Here is a 14,310-nt window from a genome sequence, read left to right as displayed (position 1 = left end):
TACAAAGGTGTATTGTTTCAGTCAACCCCTGGGCATAGATCTAGTAAGATATGTTTGAAGGATTGAGCTTTGGTTTTTCTAATGACTTTGAAATTTAATTTCATTGAAATACAAATATATATGTATATATATTTAAATTAACTTTTTACAGAAGCAGATACATAAGGCGGATAAGTATAAGATTTTTTCTTTGCTGCTTTTTTCTTCTGATATGATAAAGTATCAGAGACAAAGCTTAGTTTTGTGCAAGAGACAAAGCTAAGTTTTGAGGACTTTCGATATTCCCCAATGTTTGCCGTAGACATCTACATTCATTAGCATACTCTGCTCTGCGGGAGACCACTGAAAGCCCCCAGCCAGCTCTGGCTAATCCTCTTTAGAGAGCTCCAGGCTCCCTTCCCTGTGGCTGCAGCACTTTGAAAACCCTGAACAGAGTCCTCTTGTGCGTTGCTGCACCCAGCCTCACAAACCACTGCTTTCTGTGCTGCGAACCCTTGTTTCCATCAAGGAGAATTACGAGGAGGCTGCAGCCATGTTCGCCTGTGAAAGCCGGACTGCACTTGAGGAGGAGCTGTTATGCTGAGTTCACTTTCTCCTAAGTGTCTTTTCAGCTAAGATTAAAACGAACTGTATCCCAGCATTTCTGCTCCTTTGATTAGGATCAAGTGCTCACCACATGTCTTTTGGGGAATCTATTTTGGTTAATCAGGGGAAAGAGACTCAGTGATGTCGTAAGTCTCTTCTCTTTACTGGTATTTTCCACAGGACAACATTAAATTGAGGTACAGTAATGTATTGATAGCTCATTTTCTACAGATAAAGGTGACTCCACTGAAAACATCCAACTAAGAAGCAGGTGAATAATCCAGTATCCAATTTTAATAAAACATAAAAATACAGTAAAAATTATACAACACTGTGGAAAATGTATGTCATTTTTATGTTGTTAAAAACGCTAACAAGTGAGGAGCATCGTTCCCCTGATGACACTCCCTTACTAGATTTTTTTTTTTTTTACAGGGACAGAGAGAGAGTCAGAGAGAGGGATAGACAGGGACAGACAGACAGGAAAGGAGAGAGATGAGAAGCATCAATCATCAGTTTTTCATTGCGACATCTTAGTTGTTCATTGATTGCTTTCTCATATGTGCCTTGACCGTGGCCCTTCAGCAGACCAAGTAACCCCTTGCTTGAGCCAGCGACCTTGGGTCCAAGCTGGTGAGCTTTTGCTCAAACCAGATGAGCCCGCGCTCAAGCTGGTGACCTTGGGGTCTCGAACCTGGGTCCTCGGCATCCCAGTTCAACGCTCTACCACTGCGCCACCGCCTGGTCAGGCTCTTACTAGATTTTTTTTTTTTTTAAAGTGCTTTGCTTTTATTTCTATTATACTTCATAATAAATTTGTAAGAAAAGAAAGAATAGGTTTATAAATTGTTTTTAATTTTGGAATAATTATTTATAAAAATAGCTATTGAATATGTTCATTATATTGCTTAATGTTATTTTACTTTATGTCCCACATGGGAACTTCTCCCCTAATTAAAACAAGAGACACTTTGATTTTCATGCCAGGATGACTACAGTCCTTACTCTTATAGAATGTTTTTTGGAGAGAGATAATTCACCATGAGCTGTGGACAAATTCTTGCTAGGTGTGTCAAGAATACCAGACCAACCCTTCCTTGGGCTGTTTATCAGCACTGTATTTGCAACAACCTTAAGTGACAACATAACGTCCCCCTATGGGATACAGAGCAAGCTTGCTATAAAAGCAGTGGGTTCCCAAGATCAGAGTTCCTTGGCTGTAACACAAACCCACTCACATGTACCTGGGTCACTTGGTGTCACCCCTCTGGGACTTGTAGGACATGAGAAACTAGCATGATCAGGATGCTTGCTGTGCTCTGAATAGTAAAGTCCTTTGTCTCTGACTTGAGAGTTCCATGTCTTCTGTCAGCATCCCTGGAACAGTATCAGGCTCACTTACTAACTTCAAAGGGAGTAAAATAAAACCCCAGATCCGAAAACTTGGTCTTACTTCCCAAGAATTTCATCATCCATAAAGCCCCTTGCAGAATGAAATGTTATGTAATCTCCTAAAAATCAATCTTAACCAAAATAGGACAAAGACAAAATGTCAGTTTTAGTTGATATAGACTTTCTTTAACTTTCTATGTTCTCCAAAATTTTTGCCTGCTTATTACAGATCCTATGTTTTTTAAAAAATAAAATTTCTTTAGAATTAAAGTTTGTGGACCTTTTCTTCTAACAATGCAAATCAATCAAAACTTCCAGGGTTGCCCTGGCCAGTTGGCTCAGCGGTAGAGCATTGGCCTGGCGTGCGGGAGTCCCGGGTTCGATTCCCGGCCAGGGCACACAGGAGAAGCGCCCATCTGCTTCTCCACCCCTCCCCCTCTTCTTCCTCTCTGTCTCTCTCTTCCCCTCCCGCAGCCAAGGCTCCATTGGAGCAAAGATGGCCCGGGCACTGAGGATGGCTCTGTGGCCTCTGCCTCAGGTGCTAGAATGGCTCTGGATGCAACAGAGCGATGCCCCAGAGGGGTAGAGCATCGCCCCCTGGTGGGCATGCCAGGTGGATCCCGGTCGGGCACATGCGGGAGTCTGTCTGACTACCTCCCCGTTTCCAGCTTTGGAAAAATGAAGAAAACAAACAAACAAACAAACAAACAAAAAAACTTCCAGGGTTTCTGCTCCGTGCCCGGGTCTGCAGGGGATATAGGCAAGTAAGACATAGTCCCAGAACTTTTGGGACTCAGGGTTTAATAGAGAAGACAAACAAATGTGCATCTCAAGTATAAGACTGAGTATGACCAGATATAGTTGAATTCCAAGCAAAGAATGGGTGAGCAGCCTGATGAGGCAGTGGGTCAGTGGATAGAGCATTGGCCTGGGATGCTGAGGACCCAGGTTTGAAACCTCAAGGTTGCCGGGTTGAGCGCAGGCTCACCAGCTTCAGTGCAGGGTAGGCAGCTTGAGCATAGGATCATAGACATGACCTCATGGTCACTGGCTTGAAACCCAATGTCACTGGTTTGAGCAACTGGCTTGGCTGGAGCCCCCTGGTCAAGGCACATGTAAGAAGCAATCAATGAACAACTAAGGTGCCAAAAGGAAGAATTGATGCTTCTTATCTCTTTCCCTTCCTGTCTGTCTGCCCCCCCTTTCTCATAAAAAAAAAAGAATGGGTGAGAATGGGGTAGGGGGGTTAGCTAAGTTACTGCTTGTTCAGAAGGCAAAAACAACTGATGAATGGGTAGGACTTCAAGTAGAAAAAAATGGAAGAGAAATGGAAGGGAACGTGGGAAACTGTGTAGAGGATGCGTTTCAGATACACAGTATGATGAGGACACAGCAAAAGCCAAGGCTCAATTGTAGGTTGTGATTGGAATCAGCAGGTCATCCAACTGCCTGGAATTCAGACCAGTTCTTTTGGAAGCACCCATGGAAACTTGCGGAGAAGTGGAGCTGTCTGCAAGATGCAAAAAACGAGCTAAATGTGGGACTCACCCACACAGGGCTGACATTGAAGCCACTACTTTAGATTAAAGAAGACAAAGCTAGGATATGAAGAAGACTCCACCTTCTGCAGAATGCACACAGTGGGAATAGTGGCCTGTAAAAAAAGCAGCTAAAAATGTAAGAATGAAGAAAGTGGGAGACAGGGAACTGGGAACAAGTTCTACAGGAAGCCCCAGGGTGATGACTGAGAAGAGGCACCTAGATCCGAAGGTCGGGAAGTTCTTGATCTCGTTAATAGATGTTTCAGCAGAAGACATACAGAGGGAGCTGATAGATGAGTGTCAGACAAGGAAGTGAAAGGGGTAAGTTAAGAATACTGTTCTGCAAAGCACTATTGTTAAGGGAAGGGAAAAAATGAAATAGTCTCCAGGGAAATGAATGTTTCATAGGAATCATTAGATTTGAATGTGTATAGGCTAAGAAGATTAGAAGGCAAAAAGAAAAGAAAAAAAAGGTGAGAGAGAATATGAATGATGAGAAAAATCACAGAAGATGTAAAAAGGGGTTGGTTTCTCAAAACAGAAGGAATAGACAGATATAAGTAGAACACTGTTTCTCTGAAATGAAAGGGAAGGAGAAAAGAACGGTTAATGATTTGGAGAAAATGGGAGATGTCGCCAATGGTTAATGTGGCATCCTACATCAAACAGATGGAAATCTGGGAAGGAGAGTGGCTGTGATTTGACTTGAAAATAGGGGTCCTGGATTGAAACATTGTGGTGCAGAGTTAAAAGGACAATTACCGTATTTTTTGCTCCATAAGACACACTCCCCCCCCCAAAAAAAAAAGTGGAGGGGAAAATGCCCGTGCATTTTATGGAGCGAAAAATATGGTATTTTATTAAATATTTTAACACACCATTTGGTTCAGAATATTTTTTCTTATTTTCCTCCATGAAACTCTAGGTGTGTCTTATGGTCAGGTGCATCTTCTGGAGCGAAAAATACGGTAATTAAAGATGAATAAAAGAATGGATAAGTAAGTTTGAGAACCCAGCCAGGGTTCATCAGTGATGGAACTCAAGAAGGTCAGCTGGGGGACTTCTCAGCTCTTTCCAGCCTGGGAAGTATAGAACACGGAGAGCAAAGAAACAAACAGAAGTCTAAAGTGCTGTAAAACACAGACAACTTGCCCTGGCTGGGTAGTTCAGAGCATCGTCCAGATACCCAAAGCTGTAGGTTCAATTACTGGTCAGGGCACATATGAGAGACAACTAATGAATGCATAAATAAGTGGAACCGTAAACCTATGTTTCTCTCTTTCCTCTCTCTCTAAAATTAGTAAATTAATTTAAACACACACACACTGACAACCTTTCAGCCAGGGACTAGATTCAGAAGAGGCTCAAGGGGCTAGCAGTGGGCTAATAGCCTGGGCAGACAGGGATTGGGAGATGCCAATGAAGGTCAGTGAAAAAGAGGTAACAGGGCTTGTAGTTAGTTACACCCATGTTTTCAGGGGGAATCTGGGATCCACTGAGGACAGTCCTGGTGGCAGCCAGGGCTCTCCCGATCACTGACACAGAGTGATCGAGCTGAGGTGGTCAGGGTGGCATTTTAAACACTTCAAATTGGCAACATGTTTTAATTGCTGCATATCAACTACCCAAATACTGTTTTGCAATGTTATTTTCAGAAATCTGTAAATTTTACCTTATCCAATCTAATTGTTAAAGTAAATAAGTAATATAAATGGGTGTTAAAAACTTAAGACAAGTTGTTCTCGAGTCTTATTTTCAACTTCACTTAATTTCCAATTTGAGGCTTGAACTCAAACTAATTTATTTGGGATCCTGTGGTAGACTGTTCCATTTCCCTCCCAATTGTAACTAATGAATTAATTGTGATATTTCCTGAACTGTGTGCCTTTTCCACCATAACAGAAACTCCAGTGGGGCAGGGAATGTCTGTTTTGTTCCCATGCACAAACCTGGAGCCCTCAGCATCTGGAATAATTCCTAGCACAGAACAGGGATTCAAAAAATATTCATTGTTGTTAAATGTTTACAAAAGAGATGTTGGCTGAATCTGGGCAGCCTCTCCTACTTACTTAATTCTATGCATTTCCTACTGTGTATTTGAAAATTGGAAATATTTCCTTTTATTTCAGCAATATCTTCCCTGTTTGATAAATAAATAAATAAGATGCCTTTTATTGTGTCTGTAACTATTAAACACTCTGCCTATGCTCTTGAAGTGACAAAAGCACACTCAGTTTTATTTCATCCTCCAATCTTTTACCTTCAATCTGATGGAAACTTTCAAAATTGCATGGTGTCAATCCTCATTAATCTTAACAGAAATCTCCACAAATGTATTACCTTATTGCATTATAAGGACATCATCAGATTTTCTGAAAATTCTGTATCAATGTTTATGTCATGGTCTCTGGCTCAGAAAATGAGTGTGTTAACTAAGATATCAGCCCCAACAAATGGCGCTCATTCATATCGTGGTCTTAATTGCCTTTCTGCATATGAGCCTTGTAAATCTGTGCTTTTCAGCGCCTCTCTGCTGCCCTCTTCTGGTGACTCACAACAGCACAGACATAAAAGAGAAGATGTATGTTTACATATTAAGAAAAACGTTTGTTTTTGGAACAAAAAGGATGTAAATAAATGACAAGACTTAGTAATGATCAAAGGAAATGAAAAATGTCAGTGAAACATTGAGATAGTGATGCATATTATTTACCTGACTGATAATCTTTTTTGAACACTAGTTCAGTGAAAAACCAATAATCTTTTTGGATTTTATGACAAAAAAAATTCACTAATTCATTGTCTCAAAATCTATGACATTTCAATATAACAATGATAAAAATGATGCTTGTACTATCTATGCAGAAATATTTGCTAATCAAATTAATATCACAATGAATTAGGTCGTTAAATCCTGCCTGTCTGTGAATCTCCTGCCCTGCGTGGTCTATTCGGTCCCTATCCAGGTAGTAACTCTCTTGCTCCTGTGCAAGGGCTCCCTGCATTCACCACACCCTGGGTGACCTGGGTTCTAACCCAGACTTGTCACAAACCCCGTTGTGTAAACTTAGGTAAGTCACCTCTCCTTGCCAGACCTCCATTTCCTCCTCTTTTAAATTAGGGGGTATTGTTAAAGTCTCCAAAGTCCCTTCCAGCTCACGGATTCTATAATGCCATCTCCACCCTTTCACAATTCAGAGGGAACTAAAGAAGATCAGTCAGCCCTGTGGGCTAGTGCAGGGTCCACACAGACACAACTGAACTTAAGCAATAACAACCTGCATTTGTTGCGACCAAGTACTGCTGTAAGGATCATCAGATTCTTATAAAAACCACGAGGATAACTACCACAGGTATCCTCGTGTTGGGGATGAGACCATTAGCAGAGAAGGAACAAAGCTGATTCTAACAGGGCAGTTGGTTCATCAGATCAGAAACTCCCATGGGCTCCTGTGCACACTTGGTAAAGGTAGCCCAGAACAGATGTTGTGCTCAATAAACAACAGGCAGAGACTGAGGGGACGAGCAGCCAGGGACGCAGGAGAAAAGTTAGAAATGCCTGGTGAGATGGAAACTGGTGAACAGCATTAAAACTGTGGCGGGCAGGGGGGTGGGGGATGAAGTCTAAAAAGTGGCCTTTGGGTTTGTATAAGGTAATTGAGAGGTCATTTTACCTAGTGGAAATGTATTTATGTATTTAATAAATATATATATTTAAAGAATATGCCCCAAGAAGTTCCTGAGGAGAGCTGGAAAGCTGAGGGGCTTTGCCTCACCTGCAGGAAGAGCTAGGCGCTATAGGGCTCCCCCAGCTGCTCCAGGTGGTTGTCACAGCTTCTCGCTGCCTGTCCTGCTGGCCTCTGGAAGCCTCGCTCTAACTCCTGGCATCCACTCCCTCACCCGCTGGGGAGACAGGATGTTGGGTGGCAGGGAATCTGAGCTTAGGGGCTTCAAATATTCCTTATTAAATAACCTGCAGCTTTCGGAAGTGTGACATCTCAGGAGAGATGCAATTCACTCACATTTTATTATTCCCCACAGTAACCAGGGGCATGACTCAGGGAAGCAAATTTCTGGGTAGGGATATAATTTTCTTAGAAACTATGATCTGTGGTGTCCAACCTTTAATGACAGGTTAAGTTATTGTGAAGAAGTAGACAAATTCAAAGATACATAATGAAGATCTAAATGTTTCTTTTTTTGGAAAAGAAAGACATTAGGAAGGGCCAAGGCTTTGTTGGCAATTCTGCAGATGCTGTGGCACTTGTGCAGCTGTGGGAGTGCACCCCTGGGAACCAGACCCGCTTCCTGGCCAAGCCGAGGACATAGTAAACCAGGGCTGTGATATGAGTGTCTATAAAGAGACATCAACTGATTATCAGTGCACTTGAGGCTGACATAATTCATGAATCTGAGTCAGAGGGACATTTAAGAATGAGAAACTAAGACAGTGTCACCTCACAATCAGGTGAAGTTCCCATCCCCTTCCTCTTCTCCACTGCAGTAAAGACAGCTGTGTTAGACACAGATGGACACACTCAGCACCAGCAACACCAGCAGATGGGAAGTGCTTCAGCTGGTGCTGCTTCCTGAGTTCTCTGATTCTACTTGTTCGTCCTGTCACTGACAGTTGATCCTGTCTGCGGGTCAAATAAAAAGAAGTAAGACTTACCTTACAAAGACCACACAGTTTTATTTATATTGCTCACAAAAATTAGGGGATATTTCAAAATGAACATGAAGTGATAAAAAAAGAAGCATTTGATATTATTTTATTAAACAAGAACATCAGAAAAGCAAATGACAAGTCAAAGAAAGTTGTTGATTATGCAAATGAGATGCAAAACCAACTTTTATTTCCTTGGTGAAAATGCACCAGACAAAAGGCTGAAAGTACTGGAGTATCTGTATGTTCCTAGATCCCTTAATTTTTGTGAGCAGTTTACTATGTAGCAGCATAGTTTTGTTTAATGCCTTCTATTATTAGTTTTCTCAAAAAACTAATATATAGTTACATAAATAGTCAATATGAAAAAAATAATATAGCTATAGACAAAGATATAGGTTCAGCTATACATACAGACACATAGATTATAGAGATAGAGATAGAGAGAAATCTATAAAAATAGAGAAAAGGGAGAGAAATAATCTTCTACTACAACACAACCACCACTTTAGAATATTTGTGAATTATATCTTCGCAGTTTCATACAAGTAGTTGTAAGAATAATAGCTAATCGATCCTGCATCTTAAGTACTTTTCTGTGCTGGTACTGGTCAATCCTTCATGTTGCATGAGTGATCCATGGTTTGCTTAACCTTTCCCCTTTGTTAGAACGCTTGCAATTCTTTGTTATTATAATAACTTTAGGCTGAAACTCTGAATTTTTTCTATATTTACAATTATTTCTTCCCTAGAATGGATTTGCAAAAATAAATTACCAATATGACCATTTTTAATGGCCATTGGCAATCATGATATATTACGGCCCTTGATTTAAATGCTGTTTGATGCCTCCCACCCAGATCAGAGACCCATCCGCAATGCAGGCAGGAAGGACTGTGATGTTTACTCTGGGATAACTTGCCTTCTCTATGATTGTTATATCAAAATGTTGGCTACTTCTGCATTCTCCAATTTTAGGACAATTCATAAGGAAATGTAACGAAAGCTTGATGAAACATTTATCTATCAAATATTTTGTACATCTGTAATTAGGAAATTCAACAGATTGCATTACCAATTAAGCTGTGTAACCAAAGATCAGCGACGCTCAAACACACCACACTGGCTCAGAAAATCTGCACTTCACAAACACTTCCACTCTGTGTTTCCAAAACTGTAGCCATTCACACACCACGTCCCAGTTTTCACCACACTTGCACGTTCCCTGTAATAGTATTCATGTCATCATTTCCTTAAATCAATAGCTAATTGTCTCACTCTCTTTTTCTTAACATCTTTCTGAGCAATAATATCCATAAAGCCATAGGCTTTATACATTAATTATAATTTTAATTCACATTAAACTAAACACATAATTCAATTTCAAAGTCCAGAGTGAGCCACTTAAAATCAATTTGTATATCGTACATATACTATGCCATTTTTGTACCCACATCTACTGAGTTCTAACATTTAAAGGCTGATACTCACTTTTATCTTGAAGAAGAGAGAATAACACTCTGAAAAAAGTTAATTCAGCACAACTTCCTCTAAATATTGTTTCTTATAAACAGCCTCAGTTTCAGGAAGTAGAAGTTTTGAAGAAAACAGAGCCTGTCATTGTCTCACATGGTTGTGTAACTTTCAGCACTTTTGCACCGGAAGGCACACCCTTTAGGAATGTCTTGGTGAAGGGCATTCTGGAAGTTGTATTACAACAGAAAATCTCTTTTAAAAAGTGCAAGAGCCTCACTAGACAGTGGCGCAGTGCATGAGGCATCAGCCTGAGACACTAAGGACCTGGGTTCATGGCCTGGAGTTCGCTGGCTTGAGCATGGGCTTGCAGACATGGCCCCATGGTTGCTGGTTTGAACTCAGGGTCACTGGCTTGTGGGCGGGGGGGGGGGGGGGTCACTGGCTCAGCTGGAGCCCCCCAGTCAAGGCATGTATGGGGGGAGGCAATCAATGAGCCACAGCTAAGAGTTGATGCTTTTCATCTCCTTCCCTTCCTGTCTGTCTCTCTCTGTCTCACTAAAAAATAAAATACAAGAAAAGTTGCTATTTGGACTAAGTCAGAGTGAAGAATCAGTCCCTTGAGAATGTCAGTGATAAACAGTGATCATATGTTTTAATTTTTTGATGTATTCTCAAAAGACAAACTCATGTTAAGTCTCTAGTCAGTGCCTGATCTATTTTAGAATTAAATGGCATTAGCGCGCAGATGTGAGCTTGTTGTCACGAGGAAACATTTGACCAGGTCTATTTGAACTGAAGTTAGAGTTTTTCTTATAGAAAAGCTCATCGAGCTGATTAGACAGTGAGGACTGTCTGATTGAGTTTCATGGACATGGTCCTTCAGCTGAGCAGACTAAATCTGCAGCTCCAAATTTTGACTCCCCCGCCAAAAAATTAAAAGTACAGTACATGAAAAGAGTTTTATATGTGTAACAAGATTTTATTGTAAGTTATTGATGTCAACACTATTCTAAGTGTCTCAGCCCTGCTGGGTAAAGAAAGGCCCTCTCTGGTAAAGGGTTTCACTGTAGGAATTTGATAAGTCTTAGGAAAGCCTTTTTGGTACATTTATCACAAAAAGACTCTAATAACTGGCAAATCAGATGGTTTCCAATTCTGCTTCCAAACAAAAGAAAAGAAGAAAATACTTCAGTAGTCAGCTAAATACTAAAGTACTAAACATAGTACTCAGTATTTATTCCAACTAAAATAGTTTATAACAGTTCACTATGTAATTCTTAATATGTGGAATATATAAACATATGGAAGTTCAAATAACTAAATGACATTGTTGTAACAAAACTCTTTCTGTCTCCACTGATTTATGTGAAGTTTCTGTGCATTCTATGATGCTGTTTCATTCTAGCTACCAGGAACATTCATCCAGGAAGTTGTTGTTTTGTTTTGTTTTAAGTGAGAGGAGGGAAGATAGAGAGACAGACTTCCAAATGTACCTGACTGGGATCCACCCGGCAACCCCTGTCTGGGGCCAATGATCAAATCAATCAAACCACTGGCTGTAGGAGGGGAAGATGGAAAGAAGAGGGAGAAAAAGAGGGAAAGAAGCAGATGGTTGCTCCTCTTGTGTGCCTTGACTGGAATCGAACCCTGGAATTCCATATGCCTGGCCAACGCTCTATCCACTGAGCCAAACGGCCAGGATATAGGAAGTAATTTTTTAAAAACCTACCTAAATCTCATTGAGAAAGAAATGCATTTTTCATAAAATTTTAATCTGTTTGATAATTATTTTAAAAATATATTTTTTTGTCTTTCTAATCAATTATGATTTTTAATACTTGTAATAATGTATAACTCAGTATTCAAAAAATTTTTGTACTTAGAGTCTATGGCCAGAGGAAATAATAATGTTTAATTTTAATGTCCATGTGGCCCTGGCCGGTTGGCTCAGCGGTAGAGCGTCGGCCTGGCTTGCGGGGGACCCAGGTTCGATTCCCGGCCAGGGCACATAGGAGAAGCGCCCATTTGCTTCTTCACCCCCCCCTCCTTCCTCTCTGTCTCTCTCTTCCCCTCCCGCAGCCAAGGCTCCATTGGAGCAAAGATGGCCCGGGCGCTGGGGATGGCTCCTTGGCCTCTGCCCCAGGCGCTAGAGTGGCTCTGGTTGTGGCAGAGCGATGCCCTGGAGGGGCAGAGCGTGGCCCCTGGTGGGCTTGCCGGGTGGATCCCGGTCGGGCGCATGCGGGAGTCTGTCTGACTGTCTCTCCCCGTTTCCAGCTTCAGAAAAATACAAAAAAAAATAATAATAATTTTAATGTCCATGTGTTTTCACTGTAAAGAAATATGATAAAGAAAAACTTATGAACATATAAACTACTTTATAGTAGGAGAAAATTCTACGGAGGAAGTGGAATGAAAACAAAAGTTTAAGGAGATAAAGAAATAATAGGAAATATCAAATTGTTAAACTTTTATGTGTCCAAGAATTTGTATATGTATTTATAATGGATGATAGTGGGCATCAAATTGCTAACATATATAATTTTGTTTAGATACACTTAGAAGTTATTAAAGACTGGCTCTGGCAGGTTGGCTCAGTGGTGTAGCATTGGCCCAGCGTCTGGAAGTCCTGGGTTCAATTCCCGGTCAGGGCACACAGGAGAAGTGCCCATCTGCTTCTCCACCCCTCCCCCTCCCCCTTCTCTCTCTCACTCTTTCTCTCTTCCCCTCCTGTAGCCATGCTGGATTGAAGTGAGTTGGCCCCGGGCTCTGAGGAGGGCTCCATGGCCTCTGCCTCAGGCACTAAGAAGAGCTTAGTTGCTGAGCAACGGAGCAAGTGGGCAGAGCATCACCCCCAGTTGGGCTTGCCACGTGGATCCATGTGGGGGAGGCATAAGGGAGTCAGTCTCTACCTCCTCTCCTCTCACTGAATAAAAATAAAAATAAATAAAAATAAAAATAAAAGATAAATATTAACTTAAAAAGGTATGAAGAGTTAGCTATTGTTTTTATAAAGGGTCAGTGTTTTTATTTGAGGGTCAGTGAGCAAAAGTGTTAGAAACTCAGTGTTGAAGAGCGGGACCGAATAGGGTCTAACAGAGAACACTTGGGAATGGAGAGAAAAGGGCGCTGGTGCTTCCATCATCCTCCCTGGGCAATGCGATAAGGAGACAGTTACCTTCCTTAGCGTCTGGGCAACAGTCAGGTCGGCTCCAATGGGGAAGCCTGGTAGAATCCCGAGACATGAAAACACAAAGAAAGAATGTCTCATTTACAATCACAATGTTGACACATATTTCAAAGCTAAAAATCCCTTCGGGAGAATAACTAAGTAATTGAGATGTACGCTCATAGAGAAGTTCATTATGACCTCTTAGAAAACATGGCTTCACCATCATATCATTTTGATTTTCTAGGCTTTCTAATCTCAAATATAAATTGCTGAAACAAGCTGATGTTATTCCTTCATGTTTAGAGCATTTATTCTGTGCTGAGTGCTACATGGATTCAGATTGACCATAAAAGCAATGTTCTTCAGGCCACTATAGTGACCAGTGGGTGGTAGATATATGACTAGAAATTATATATGACTAGAAATTAGCTGGAAAATCAGTGTGAGCTCATAATATCAGAGCTTTGTTTTCACTCTAGGAGCTGGAACTTTTATCTTGAAAACAATGGGGAAATAGCAAAGTTTGAGGAATATAATAATAAAATCATATAACTATTTTAGAAATAACATCATTTTAGTAGGAAGGTTGAATTATGGAACAAGGTTTGTATCGAGAGAGATCATGGTGGTAGATTAGAAGACAAGAGGGGAGTTAGGAAAATGAGACTGAAAATGGTATGCTAGAGCCCAGGTAACAACCGGGCTTGACTAATGAGAGCAGAGACAAACGGAAGGGAGATAAATATTTAGGAGATGGAGTCACACTTCCCACATATGCCTGGATGGGAGACAAAGGAATATGTATAAATGACTTAGAGGCAGTCAAAAAAACCACACCTGTAGTAGAGTCCCCAGGGAGAATGTGGAAGGACCACCACAGGAGCAAATGTGGAAACATAGCATTCAGCCAGGAAAAGAGGGGCCCTCAGAGGAGATGGGGAAACAATGCCCAGGACAGTAGAAAAAACAAGAGAGAATATGGTTTTAAAATGGGACTGACTACATAATTTGTGGGGTCTCCTGTCCAAAAAAAAATTTTTTGTTTTATTCAGTGAAAGGAGGGGAGGCAGAGATAGACTCTCACATGCACCCTGACAGGGATCCATCCAGCAAGCACAACCGAGGGCGATGCTCTGCCCATTTGGGGTGTTGCTCCGTTGCTCAGTAACTGAGCTCTTCTTAGCACCTGAGGTGGAGGCCATGGAGCCATTCTCAGCGTCCGGGGCCAACTCACTCCAATCGAGCCGTGGCTGCAGGAAAGGGAAAGAACAAGAGAGAGAGAGAGAGAGAGAGAGAAGCAAGACTGGGAGGAATTGAGGAGGAGATGACGCTTCTCCTGTGTGCCCTGACCAGGAATCAAAGCCGGGACATCCACATGCCAGACGGACGCTCTACCACTGAAAAACTGGCCAAGGCCCCAAAATTATTAAGAATTTCAAGGTACAGATAGCAGAGCCAAGGATGGTGCCAAGTGTAGAGAC

At 41.4% G+C, this 14,310-nt stretch overlaps 1 protein-coding gene across 1 annotated transcript in view; it reads right to left on the bottom strand.

Moving 5' to 3' along the window:
* Positions 1-7,419, bottom strand: part of ALPK1 (alpha kinase 1) — a 65,378-nt gene extending 57,959 nt beyond the window's left edge. Inside the window, 1 exon segment of the mRNA XM_066360158.1 lies at positions 7,295-7,419. The gene's annotated coding sequence lies outside the window, so the exon portion shown is untranslated.
* Between the last annotated feature and the right edge of the window lie 6,891 nt (positions 7,420-14,310).

This window comes from Saccopteryx leptura, chromosome 1 (assembly GCF_036850995.1).
Source record: "Saccopteryx leptura isolate mSacLep1 chromosome 1, mSacLep1_pri_phased_curated, whole genome shotgun sequence".
NCBI lineage: Eukaryota > Metazoa > Chordata > Mammalia > Chiroptera > Emballonuridae > Saccopteryx > Saccopteryx leptura.
Note: the sequence above shows the minus strand (reverse complement) of the source record. Positions and strands in the feature narration are given on the sequence as shown.